Below are 12,730 nucleotides of genomic sequence, written 5' to 3'. Positions count from 1 at the left end.
ATTTAAGTGTCACTGCTCAAACTCACCTCCCTCGACCATCCTAAAAAAAAAAAAAAAACTCTTTATAACACCTAATAACTATTCATAGGAAAAATATAAAACGTGAAAAACCCGTTCATGTTATGTCGGCAAGTTGCATTTTTTTCCCATATAACGTCCAGCCTTCATAATGATTGTCCTATAAATATACAATGTCTTTGATTACAATAAGCAGCAAAACATCCCCTTATATCAACTATCATAACCATGGCATCCTTCTTAATACCATTCAAACTCATCTTTCTCCTGCTTTTATCTTCCCATGTTTACTCTTCTTCATCCTCCACAAACTCTACTGAAGCTGAAGTTGAAGCTCTTCTAAAATGGAAAGCTACCCTCCACAACGACACCCAAACTTTTCTCTCTTCTTTGTGGGTGGGAAACAACCATTGCAACTGGGTCGGAATCAGTTGCGACAACTCCGGAAGCGTCACCAATATAACCCTGAGAAATTATGAATGGAGAGTGAGAGGTACACTTGACAATCTCAACTTCCTTTCCTTCCCCAACTTGATTTATCTTCGTCTTGTAGGCAACGCATTGTATGGGACCATTCCCTCACAAATCGGGAACCTTTCCAAGCTCAACTACCTTGACTTGGACGGCAATTATTTTTCTGGGACTATCCCATCTGAGCTTTGCTTATTGAAAAGTCCTTTTTTCTCACTGGGTTATAATTCAATCAGCGGTTCCATTCCACGAGAAATAGGAAGGTTGAGCTCACTTTCTGATCTTCGACTCAACCAAAATAATCTCACCGGTAAAATTTCTCCTTCTATAGGAGGCTTGCCTAATTTAGCTAGGCTTGAACTTCAAAACAATCGACTCAATGGTTCTGTTCCTAAAGACGTTGGAATGTTGATGTCACTCAATTTGTTGGACTTTTCAAGCAACCAGCTAACTGGTCCTATACCAGCATCTATAGGAAACTTGAGTAACTTGGTATTTCTTTATTTTTATGATAATTACCTCTCTGGCTGGATCCCCAATGAGATAGGATTGCTTAACTCACTTTCCCAACTGGAGTTCTCTGGAAATAATCTTACTGGTGTCATTCCTATTTCCATTGGAAACTTGACCAACTTATCAAACCTTTTCCTTGGTGACAATAGTTTGTCAGGCCACATCCCTCAAACATACAGTAATTTTACTTATTTCCAATTATCCAACAACCATCTCACTGGTCCATTACCGGAGAATTTATGCCTCGGTGGAGTACTCATTCGACTTGGGGTTGCCAACAACAGTTTGACGGGCCCGATCCCATCAAGTTTGAGAGAATGCAAAAGCTTATTTAGAGCTAAGCTTGAAGGAAACCACTTCACTGGAAATATATCAGATGCTTTTGGTATATATCCAAATTTGGTTCATATTGGATTGAGCGACAACAATTTTTTTGGTGAACTTTCTCCAAAATGGGGGCAATGTCCTAATCTAACTAGCCTGCGTATCTCCAACAATTACATTTCTGGAAAGATACCATTCGAATTGGCAGAAGCAACTCAATTGCAGGAACTCGATCTCTCTTCGAATCATCTAATCGGTGAGATTCCAAGGGAACTCGGAGCATTGAAAATGATGTCCCGTCTTTTTCTAAGTGGCAACCAGTTTTCAGGAAAAATTCCATCTGAGATTGGACTTCTTTCTAATCTAGAACAACTTAAATTGGCATCAAACAATTTAAGTGGACCTATTCCTGATCTTCTTGGAAACTGCTTGAAATTATTCCACTTGAATTTAAGCATGAATAAACTTGGACAGAGCATTCCATCTTCAATAAGCAACATTACTGCTCTTCAAACTCTAGATTTGAGTCAGAATTCACTTATTGGAGGCATCCCACAACAGTTTGGAAAATTACAGTCCTTGGAAATATTGAACCTTTCCCACAATATGCTCAATGGTTCCATCCCAAAAGCTTTCAATGATTTGCATGGTCTGAGAATTGTGAACATATCTTTCAATCAATTGGAAGGTCCGATTCCAGACCTTAAGGCATTTCACGAGGCTTCATTCGATACCTTATGGAATAATAAAGCCTTATGTGGTAACGCCACTGGACTAAGGCCTTGTGTTCTCCCTCCCCGAGACAACCATAGCCATGGAAGAAGGACCAAAGTCATCGTATTAGCCATGCTTCCACTCTTTGGTGGTCTACTTTTGTTGTTTATATTGGCTGCAAGTTTCCTTGTTGCAAGAAGACTCCAACAAGAGAATCAGAGCCAAGGGAGGAACAACATGGAGATATTTTCACTGTGTTGGGATTTAATGGAAGAGTACTCCATGAAAGCATCATTGAAGCCACTGAAGGTTTCAGCTCCGACTATTGCATTGGATCGGGAGGACATGGAACTGTTTATAAAGCTTCATTACCAACTGGTCAAGTGGTTGCTGTGAAGAAGCTTCACCAATCTGAAGACAGCTTGCTTCTCAACAACTTGAAAGCTTTTGAAAGCGAGATTGTTGCTTTATTAGAAATAAGGCACCGTAACATTGTGCAGATGTATGGCTTTTGTTCACACCCAAAGCATTCTTTTCTGGTTTATGAGCTCGTGGAAAGGGGAATTTTGAGAATGATGTTAAGCAACAATGAACAGGCAATGTTGCTAGACTGGGAAAAGAGGCTAAATGTTGTTAAAGGATTAGCCAATGCCCTGTCTTACATGCATCACGACCATTCACAACCTATAGTTCATCGAGACGTTTCCAGCAACAACGTTCTTTTGGATTCGGACTATGAAGCTCGTGTCTCTGATTTTGGAACTGCCAGGATTTTAAAGCCCGACTCCTCCAATTGGACATCACTTGCGGGAACCTATGGGTATATAGCTACAGGTATTAACTATTTTCTTTCCTAAAAATACTTTCAGCAGTTCATTTATTTGATCAGAAGTGTTAATTTCCTATATAGACATGATTGACATAGTATATATATATGTTTTTGATGTAGAGTTGGCTTATACAATGAGGGTAGATGAGAAATGTGATGTGTACAGCTTTGGGGTGGTAGCAATAGAAGTTTTCATGGGGAAGCATCCTGGTGATCTTCTTTCATATTTGTCTTCACCAACACCTGTGCCAAATGATGAACAAATTTTACTGAAAGATGTGATTGACCACCGCCTCTTAACACCGCGAAGCCGAGCTGCAACCGATATAGTCACTGCAACAAAGGTGGCATTTGCATGCCTGAATGCCAATCCTCAACTTCGGCCAAGCATGAAACAAGTTGCTCAAGCCCTTAGTCGGCAATCCCTTCCATTGTCGACCCCTTTCTCGACCGTAAAAGTGGGAGAAATGTTGGGTCATGTAGTCTGCAATGGCTTAATCACTAGGATTGAAGAAGGATTGCAAGTAGTTTCCTAGTATCACTGCTTGGACAGCATTGCAGTTGAGTATTTTAACATGTTTGTTAAGTTACCTTTTGTGTTCATGTATAATATTTAATCATGTTTGTTAAGTTACGACTTGTACTTCATTTCAGTTTCATGTATAATATTTACTCTTTTCTTTTAAATCAAATAATATTTAGTTTTTACTCATTGATATTAGATTGGTCCATCAAACTATGTCATTGTTTTTTTTTATAACTTATCGTTTAACTAAGAATGGTCCATCAAATTATCCAAGCAGTCGCGTTTACAGAGTGTGTGTTATCAAACTATAAGTTAATTTTTTTCTAATTGGTATCAAAACGGAGCAAACATGGTTTGAAGAGTCGTCTCCATAAATGGACATCATTAACACTCCATCTAAATTAATTGGTCAATAAATCAGATATCGATGATTAAAAAAATTCAGCATATATATTTTTTAATTTATCGAACTATATGGTCAAACATATATAGACGGTCACAATTAAATCATCAGTATATATCTTTGTATTCCGACAGAGAAAATATCTGTCGGTGAATGTTGTACACTTTGATAGCAATTATTTAGTTTGTATAGACCAAATTACTATGACAGATTTTAGTCGTTGATATAAGTCTCTGTTGTTATTTGACAAATTGTTTGTAGTGTGTATTCTTTAACGTTGTTAGTCATTATATCACATGTAAATTACAATCTGAGATAATCGAAGGGATATTGGTATACAATTGTATCTCTAAAAATTTTAAATATTCATATGGTACCACAAACAAACTCCGAAAGCACCACCATAGTGCTCTATCAACGCTCGTGCGCCCTGCTCGTTTAGTCACTCAGCCCCGCGCCACTGAACAGCACCACATCGCACACCCTTTGCCCTTTTGATCTCTACTTCAGGCCTTCATTGTAGTTTATAAAAATATCAACTTTTACTATAATTTGTTAAAGAAAATATATTATTGTTATGTTTTAGTAGAAATTTTGGTATTTATTATATTTTTATAAAAATAATTATTCTTTATTATAATTTATAAAAGAATATCATTTATTATAATTTATAAAAAGATATATTTTATTGTACTTTCTAAAAAGTTTTCTTCTTTACTATAATTTTTAAAAAGTTATAGTATTATTGTAATTTATAAAATTATAAAGAAATTGTGATGATATTTTTTTTTATCATCAATACAATAAAATTATTATATTATTAATGACAATACAAATAATTTTTGATAAAATTATATTTTTTAATAATATGATTAATTGTTACAAAATATGAATTATAAGACGATATATATTTATTAATGATTTTATAATGGCCAAAATTATTCAAATAATGTAGGGAAAAATACCAAATATAAAGGGTTAGAAAAATTATTTTTTCATATAGAACCATTGCTACAATATTTCTTTGAAGGCATCTAGATCATTTGACGATATCTAAAAGACGCATATATAACTCGTTTGATAACACACATGCATCATGTAGACACAATTGTTCAAATTCAAGATCTCTAGAAAGAACAACACTGTCTTTCTATTACTAAAATCATTTAATAAATTCGGTTAAAAATTATTTTATATAAATATCCATAATTAAACTTAAATGAAAAATATTCGCTGATAATTAATAATTTAAATCAAACTAAACTGTAAAAAATAAAGCTTATCTCAAATCGAGCCAAAAGTAAACCATAACTAAAATATAAAAAAATTTAAATCAGATTAATTTAATTTACTTTTTATTAATTAAAAGAATATTATATTTTCAAGACAATTGTTGAGATTTAAACTCATAAGACAATATGACAACAACTATGTTAGTTTCTGTTTAAAACGTGCGAACCGCTAAACAGAGGTGTGGATATGGCGACAAACCACAAGAATCCCGTTTTCTCACCTGCCTTGACCTTATATCCCTCCAGTTTCATTCTCTTTTTCTAAAATGACGTCATTTCTTCATCAAAACCATCAATCTCCATAGCAATCATAACCCAAATTCAGATAACTTGAATCATATCAGCAATGGCAACTCTCAGGTTTCACTCACTGACAGGAACCTTGGGAAACATCCCAACATCAGCGTTTGCTTCAAATCCAAGGATGCTGTCACCTTCAGTTCATATGAATTTAAAAAAGGGTTTCGAGGATAATGACTGTAAACGCCATGGGAGGAGGAGCCAAGTCTAAGGGGACTCAAATGAGGGAGCAGCAGTTAACAGAGATGATAGAGAAGAAAGTTCCAGAAGCAAAGCAAGTTTGTGAAGGAGATAAGACGTGATGAATGCAAAGTAGCTTCGGATGAAGTTGAGGAGGTGAGTCAAGACAAAGCTGATTTAAGGCTCAGACTTGAAGTTGAAAAGAAAGATATCTTGGAATCTTTCTGTCAGGAAAATCCAGAGAGTGAAGAGTGTAAGGTTGATGAACAAAATCCTTGTTTCAGATTGAAAGCTTTGATTAAGAGAGCTGATGAAGCTCCTTCTGTGTTTGTAAAAACCTCGTTGCTCTGATTTGGGATTGAATCTGGCCAAATTTGCATCAAAATCTGCTAAATTTTGGACTCAAATCTGTCATTTCCATCTTGAATCTTTATATTAGAAATATTGTAGTCATTTTTACAAGACTGCGTACTATGTATATTGTCGAAACGATTTTTTTAACCGGGAGCGGGGGCGAGATTTTTGAAAACCGCGTCATTTTTCATTGTTCTCTTTACGATTGAATTTTAATTAAAAACAATGCAATTTTAGAAAACCTCTCGTTTCGAAAAATTTGGAATTCCTTTTACGATAAAAACATATGGTTCGAGGAGTCGCCACCAATCTTTGATAAGGGTGTGATTGGGCACCCGAAAACATTTTGTCATTTTAAATAAAAATTAATTTTAATTAAAACGACAAGTAGAGGTCTGCGTTATCAAAATCTGAGTTCGGGAGTCGATTACGTGTGGGGAAGGATTAGCACCCCACAACGCCCTAAATCGGTACCTAGTCGATTAATTATTGTCTTTGCAACGAATTTCACAAGTTCGAGTTTAATTGGATTAATGATCCCTTAAAACCATAATAAATGCAAATTTTATAACATTCAAAAAGCAACAAAATAGGTTAAATTAAAATTACCAAGCCATTAGAAAGATAAAGAATATTCGATTATTTACAAATATTGAGACCAGATCTTTAGGTGAGTTCTAACGATCTTTTCTCAAATAATTTAAATAGCCGAATATTTCTTTTTCTTTCATTCCCAAATTTTAAAGTAATTAATCCAAATTTAATTAGGCGTTACTGGTGGGATATACTTTTAATTTAAAATCGTCAAAGCGGATATCTAATCAGTTAAGACAACCACTTAAAACAATTTTAAATTAAAAAGATATTACCCTTAATTAAATTATGTAAATACATCGAGTTATGCACACGAGGTTAACACACGATATTAAAAATTATCTAATTAATAAATAATATATGAAAAACTAACGTGCACTAACATTACTTAACATATTAATATGTACATACTAATGGGACTTAAATACAAAAAATAAAAACATAACATACCAAACTATACATGTTACACTAAAAACCAAATCACATTAAATCGAATTTTAATATCCAAAATATAAACAAAATAATTATTGAAATGAACATACGAGTAGTACACATAGTAAACAATGAAACCAGAATAAAACAAATCATCACCATAATGGACTAAAATTATAATAAACCCTAAACATACATAGGACTAAAAAGAAACATGCAAAACATTCAAAGTCAAAAGTCTAAGAAAACAGAAACTAAGTATATTACCACTCAGGACTAAATGCAACATGCAGAACACGAGGGTCAAATGTTTAAAACAGTAAAGATTCAACTACAACACTACTTAGGACTAAAATCAAATGTGGGTAAAATAAAGAGACAAAATTATAAACATGCAAATGTTGATTTATGGACTAAAACGAACATGCAACAATTCAGAAGTTAAATGTCTAAAGTAACAAAGGCTAAATGACACAACATTTGGGACTGAAATTAAATACGGGTAAAATATGGAAACAAAATTACAAACATGCAAACAACGGTTTATGGACCAAGATGCAACATCCGAAAATAAGAAGGCCAAATTACTAACAAAAAGATTGCATTCGGGGACCAAAACGAAACAGGTTAAACATACAGGACCTCGCGCTAATAACCCCTGAAACACGATGACCTATAGATGATTAACCCTAAATTTCTAATATATATTCTAAATATAAACTAAACCTAACCTAAACTCACTACCCCAGCCGTTCCTCTCATCTTCTCCCTCACCACTTTCATTCTTCTTCTCTAATGGCCGACAGAGAAACTCGGAACAACCAAAGCCGGCCACCGCCGATCGGTGGCCGTTACGCCTCCGACTACCTCCCAAACCAACGACAAAAGAGGCCCCTAACCTAAAACCCAACACCTACGAGGATAAAGGTAAGCAGATTCAAACCCCCCTTTACTCTTACTCTTTTTATTTTTTTGTTTCTTTCTTGATTTAAGAACATGCATGTAAAAAAACAAAATAAAAATAAAAATTGAGATACCTCTGATTTGAAACGTTTCTATTGCTTTCGAATAAGACAGGGAAGACCCCTATTACACCCTGTTTCCGTGGGTTTCATAATACCCTCATTACAAGAACAAAGCTTGATTTTCGTGTTTCTGACTTGCTCTTGTTTCTGTTTTTCTGGTTCGTAATTGCTTCGTGGTTTTGTTCTTTCTTTTTCTTTGTGTTTGATTCTGTTCTTTGCTTTTGAACTCCGGTGATGTTTTTTCTTTGTTCTTGTTGGCCGAGTTCTCTCGTTATGATTCCCGGTTGTCTGTCCATTGTGCTCCTTTCAATTGTTAGTGATTGATGGTTTCTGGTTCCTCTCTTGTTGATGGCCGATGGATATTTTTTTGGTTGAGTTCTGTTTTTTTTCGATCTCTCCTTTTTTTCCCCCCGTTTCTGATGAATGAGAGATCCCCTTTTGTTGATGAATACTCTCCCGTTCTCGATGATGGTTGATGTCCCCTTCCAATCTAATGGTTACCCCTCCTTTGTTGGTGAATTTTTGGTCCTCTGTTCCTCCCGTGAACTCCTGCTAATTTTTGTTGTCTTCCTCTATTTGTGCATGGTATGGGCACGAGATGGACTGGGCAGTGGAGCAGGAGCAGCAGGGCACGGGTGTTGGGAAACCGAGCTGCTCGGTCATAATGCTGGCAGGGTGATGTCCGGTCAAGCATGGGCTTCCTTGGGAGGCATGATCTGCTGCAGTGGATGAGTGCTTCACATTGGGTGCACGTGGGAGGAGTCTGCTGTTGGGTGTCTCCTTCACGTGGGCAGCAATAGCACCGTGTTAGAGCTGGAAATGGTGCCAAATGGGTCGAGTCTGGTGTAATGGGTTTTCATTTTGAGACTGCTGTTGGACTTGAATCTCGAACTTTCATTTAATTTGGCTTGTAATTGGACTTCAAAGACATAAATGGTCTTTAGACACTTAAATTTGTATTTGGGATTAAATTTCAAATTGTGCCTTAATTTCCAAAACGAACCTATACGACTTAGTCCAATTAAACACCTCAAGCTTTCAAACGTAAACTTCCGTGATTTATCTTTTGAAATAATTCATCATCAAGCACAAACATCTTCAACTTAATTCTCGATCGTCTTCAAATGAATTTAAATGGCCCGGACAAAATTAGGGTATTACAGCTGCCATCTTTGCTTGTTATTGTGAACACAAGAACGTGGCAAAGACAAAAAATAACCTAATTTTGTCTGACCGCACCGTCTATTTCCCTTCTTTAGTCTTATTCTTGACTTTCGCCTCTATCTCACGTGCACAAACCCGAGAATATTCGACTTTTTTTTTTTATCCGATGGTTTGCTCCAACATTCTTCTAAGAAAGCTTAAAATGGCTCGGACGACTCATATTGTACTTGGGTGTTTTTGTCCAATTCCATCTTCTTACTTCAAAATTTGATGAGGGATATGCTCCACTCCTCCCCCGGGGTGAGACTTGAAAAATCCTTGGAAAACATGTTCACTCCCTATTCCTTCATGGAGTGGAAACTCGTACAATCTTTTGCCTACGGGTTCGCTCCCTCTTTCTTCAGGGAGTATAGAACTCGAAAATCTTTTGAAAACGTGTCTGCTCCTTATTCCTTCAGAGAGTATGAGACTCGAACAATCTTCAACAATCGGGTCTACTCCCTATATCTCCAGAGAGTATAAGACTCACAATCTTCATCAATCGCGTCTGCCCCCTATTTCTTCAGAGAGTATAAGACTCGAACAATCTTCAACTATCGTGTCTCCCCCTTATATCCTCAGAGAGTATAAGACCTACAATCTTCAACGATCGTGTCTGCTCCCTATTTCTTCAGAGAGTATAAGACCCACAATCTTCAACAAATGGGTTCGCTCCCTATTTCTCTAGGGAGTATGGAACTCAGATATATTCTTCAAACGGGTTCGCTCCCCCTTTCTCTAGGGAGTATAGAACTCGAACATCTCTTCAAACGGGTTCGCTCCTTCCTTCTTTAAGGAGTATAGAACTCGAACATCTTCAAACGGGTTCGCTCCTTCTTTCTTTAAGGAGTATAGAACTCGAACATCTTCAAATGGGTTCGCTCCCTCTTTCTTTAGGGAGTATAGAACTCGAACATCTCTTCACGGGTTCGCTCCCTCTTTCTCTAGGGAGTATGGAACTCAGACATCTCTTCAAACGGGTTCGCTCCTTCTTTCTTTAAGGAGTATGGAACTCGAACATCTTTAAACGGGTTTGCTCCTCGCTCCCTCTTTCTTTAGGGAGTATAGAACTCAAACATCTCTTCACGGGTTCGCTCCCTCTTTCTCCAGGGAGTATGGAACTTAGACCTCTCTTCAAACGGGTTCGCTCCTTCTTTCTTTAGGGAGTATAGAACTCGAACATCTCTTCACGGGTTCGCTCCCTCTTTCTCTAGGGAGTATGGAACTCAGACATCTCTTCAAACGGGTTCGCTCCTTCTTTCTTTAAGGAGTATGGAACTCAGACCTCTCTTCAAACGGGTCCGCTCCTTCTTTCTTTAAGGAGTATGGAACTCGAACCTCTTCAAACGGGTTCGCTCCTTCTTTCTTTAAGGAGTATGGAACTCAGACCTCTCTTCAAACGGGTTCGCTCCTTCTTTCTTTAAGGAGTATGGAACTCGAACCTCTTCAAACGGGTTCGCTCCTTCTTTCTTTAAGGAGTATAGAACTCGCATATCTTCATTTGCTTCACTACTTTATTGTGAAGGCTTGAGTTTGATTTGCTTCAAAGGTTGAACCTGAAAATCAAACATTATCAATCATTAATGTATGCTTGAAGATTCGAAAAACATTATACTCAAAAATTTAGAATTTAAGAGAATCTTTTCGAAATCATTTCTCTTGTGAGAGCTTGTCTCGCCGCAATTGAATACGAGAGTCTTCCTTGACTTGACTGCCATTTGAACCTCTCCCTTTCTGGGACCTTGAATCGGTTAATGACTCCTCACGCGTGTTTCTTTTTAATCACTTGATCAGCTTCTTTGTACTCGAAAACTTTTTCTTTTTCTCCTACATCTGATGGTCGGATGGTTTGTTCCAACACTCTTCTGAGAAGGCTTAAAATGGATCTGCTTCACTACTTTTGGTGAAGACTTAAGATGCTTTGCTTCACTACTCTCTGGTGAAGACTTATGATGGTTTGCTTCACTATTCTCCGGTGAAGGCTTCAGATTGATTGCTCCACTATTCTCCGGTGAAGGCTTCAGATGGTTTGCTTCACTATTCTCCGGTGAAGGCTTAGGATGGTTTTTCTCCAATCTCATGTGTGCAAGTCTTTCTTTATACACGAAAATCTTCGTTTTTCTTCTACATCTGATGGTCTTCACTTCAAAGCAATGCTTCTTCTGTGGATTAGACCTCTCTGTTCTTCAGGGTATGCCTTTTTAAATGCAATTCTTTGCATTTGAGGTTTGAAATCTCCCTTTCAATCATCGGGATTTCAACATTCTGCATCTTCTCTCTTCAATGGAAGACCTGTCAAAATCATGTGTTTATGCATAAATCATTAATGCAATTAAATGTATCTGTGTCATGCATTTTCTTTTATGCAGATGATGTTCTCATGAATGCATAAATGTTGAATCAATCTTTGTTTGCCTTCAAATTGGCGAACTCAGTCTTCTTCTACTTGATCATTCTTTCCAGGGTCTGTTTTCTATACTCGTGTAGCAACTCATAGTTCCCAACTTGCATCATTGAAGATCAATTTAATCTTATTCTATATTCTTGTCGTCTTTGTCTTCTTTCTTCATTTCAAAGAAAGTGTTTTCTCTCTCAACTTATTGCTATGGCCAGAAGCATGATTGTGTTGCCCTATTTCTTTGAGACTATGCATGACTATGCCGGACTCCACAAAGATCAATGGGATAGCAGCACCTATTCTGATTTGACTCTTGCAACACATCCCAAGGAGGATCTACCCCAATTCTTCATGTCACCACGTCATTTCTCATTTTAACCTTGGAGATGCGTAAGACAACCTTCATCTTGGGTAATGGAAACAACACATGATCACAACATTGATTCAACATCATTTTTACCGGTTCGTAAATCATTTGAAAACATATTCATCTTTTCATGCGGTTTCTGCTCATATCTTTCCACCAGAGAAGCTCTTTGCATAGCGTTCAGTGTTTTTGTATGGTATTACAAGGATACCAAAACTCAATAGAAATTAAGGTGAGATGTTTTGGCTTGCCAACATTAATGCATGTGAAATCACCAGAATGATGCAACTGATGATGGACAAAATGATCATATACTATAAACCCTAGTGTCACTGTTTCACTATTTTCAGCATTCATACATTTCTATCCCATTGGAAATATTTGTTCATTTCAATGATTTCTCCACAGGCCTTCATTGGCTTTCAAAAATGTCCCACATCAATACCTCTGGCTAAAACAGGCCTTCACTAATGTCGCAACATTATTTTATTCTGGTACGGGCCTTCAAAATGCCTCAATATCTCAAATTATAAGGCTCATTCTCAATGCCTTCTTGGTCTGAATCTTGTCATTTCATCATGATGTGGGTTCAGTCGCGCCCCAACATTATCTCATACTGGTACGGGCCTTCAAAATGCCCCATCACCTCAAATTGTAAGGCTCATTCTTGATGCCTTCTTTGTCTGAATCTTGTCATTTCAAAATTATGGGGGTTCAATCGTGCCCTAACATATACGAATGTTCTCATTCTGGTGTCACTACACAGTAGTGTTGTCAAATAGTTAGA

The 12,730-nt window shown here is 36.9% G+C and overlaps 2 pseudogenes; both read left to right on the top strand.

Moving 5' to 3' along the window:
* The first annotated feature begins 231 nt into the window (after positions 1-231).
* Positions 232-3,411, top strand: LOC120213164 (annotated as a pseudogene).
* A 1,946-nt stretch (positions 3,412-5,357) lies between these two features.
* On the top strand, positions 5,358-5,921 carry LOC120213383 (annotated as a pseudogene).
* The last annotated feature ends 6,809 nt before the right edge of the window (positions 5,922-12,730 follow it).

This window comes from Hibiscus syriacus, unplaced genomic scaffold (assembly GCF_006381635.1).
Source record: "Hibiscus syriacus cultivar Baekdansim isolate YM2019G1 unplaced genomic scaffold, ASM638163v2 tig00110020_pilon, whole genome shotgun sequence".
NCBI classification, from domain to species: domain Eukaryota; kingdom Viridiplantae; phylum Streptophyta; class Magnoliopsida; order Malvales; family Malvaceae; genus Hibiscus; species Hibiscus syriacus.
Note: the sequence above shows the minus strand (reverse complement) of the source record. Positions and strands in the feature narration are given on the sequence as shown.